This window comes from Dipodomys ordii, unplaced genomic scaffold (assembly GCF_000151885.1).
Source record: "Dipodomys ordii isolate 6190 unplaced genomic scaffold, Dord_2.0 Scaffold191, whole genome shotgun sequence".
In the NCBI taxonomy this organism is placed as follows: domain Eukaryota; kingdom Metazoa; phylum Chordata; class Mammalia; order Rodentia; family Heteromyidae; genus Dipodomys; species Dipodomys ordii.
The window spans coordinates 1,363,144-1,364,853 of NW_012267407.1; positions in this window are offsets into that span (position 1 = coordinate 1,363,144).

Here is a 1,710-nt window from a genome sequence, read left to right on the forward strand (position 1 = left end):
CTAACCCTCACCCTAGCCCTAACCCTAACCCTTACCTAACCCAAACCCTCACCCTCACCTTCACACTCACCCTAACCCTCACTCTCACCCAAGCCCACACCCTAATCCTAACCCTAAACCTAACCCTCATCTTAACCCTAACCATAAACCTTACCCTCACCCTAAACCTAACTCTAACCCTAAATCTAACCGTAACCCTAACCGTAACCCTACCCCTCAACTTAACCCTCACCCTAAACCTAACCTTAACCCTCACCCTAACCGTAACCATACCCCTCACTCTAATCCTCACCCTAGCCCTCACCCTAAACCTAACCCTCACCCTAACCCTAACCGTACACCTCACCGAACCCTCATCCTTACCCTCACCCTCACCCTAACCCTCAACCTAACCCTAACCCTAAACCTCACCCGCACCCTAAACCTCACCGTCACCTTAACCCTCACCCTAACCCTAACCCTCACCCACACCCTAACTCTCTCCCTCACCTGAACCTTCACTTTTACCCTAAACGTAAACCTCACACTAAACATCACCCAAACCCTAATCCTCACCCTAACCATCACCCTCACCCTCAGCCTCATCCTAATCCTCACCCTAACCCTAACCCTAACCCTAATCCAGCCCTCACCCTCAACCTAACCATCTTCCTAACCCTTAGCCTCACCCTAACCCTAACCTTAACCCTAACCCTAACCCTAAACCTCACACTAAGCTTAAACCTCATGCTAACCCTAACCTACACATCACCCTAACCCTAATCCTATCCCTAAAACTAACCTTAACCCTCAACTTAACTCTAAACCTAACCCTAACCCTCACCCGCACCCTAACCCTCACGGTCACCCTAACACTCACCCTGACCCTAAACCTCACCCACACCCTAACCCTCACCCTCAACCGATCGCTCACCCTCACCCTATACCTAACCCGCACACTAAACATCACCCTAACCCTAAACCTTACCCTAACCCTAACTCTAACCTTAACCCTCACCCTCACCCTCACCCTAACCCTAACCCTAACTCTAACCCTCACCCTAACCCTAACCCTCACCATAAACGTAACCCATACCCTCAGCCTCACACTAACCCTAACCCTAACCTTATCCATCACCTTAACTCTCACCCTAACCCTAAGGCTAACCCTAAACCTCACCCTCACCCTAATCCTCACCCTAACCCTGACCCTCACCCTGACCCTAATGCTAACCCTCACACTAAACCTAAGCCTCACCCTAAGCCTAAACCTACGCCACATCCTAACCCACAACCTAACCCTAAACTTAACCCTCACACTAACCCTTACCCGAACCCTCACCCTAACCCTCACCCTAACCCTAAACCTAACCCTAACCCTAACCCGAACCCTAACCCTCACCCTAACCCTAACCCTAACCGTAAACCTCACCCTCAACCTAACCATCACCCTAACCCTTACACTCACCCTAACCCTAACCCTTACACTAACCCTAACCCTCACCCTAACCCTACCCCTAACTGTAACCCTCACCCTCAAACTAACCATCACCCTAACCCTTACCCTCACCCTAACTCTAACCTTAACCCTCAAACTAACCCTAACGCTAACCCTAACCCTCAACCTAATCCTAACCCTAACCCTAAACTTCACTCTAACTCTAACGCTAACCCTAACCCTCACTCTCACCCTAACCGTCACCCTAAACCTTACTCTCACCCTAACCCTAA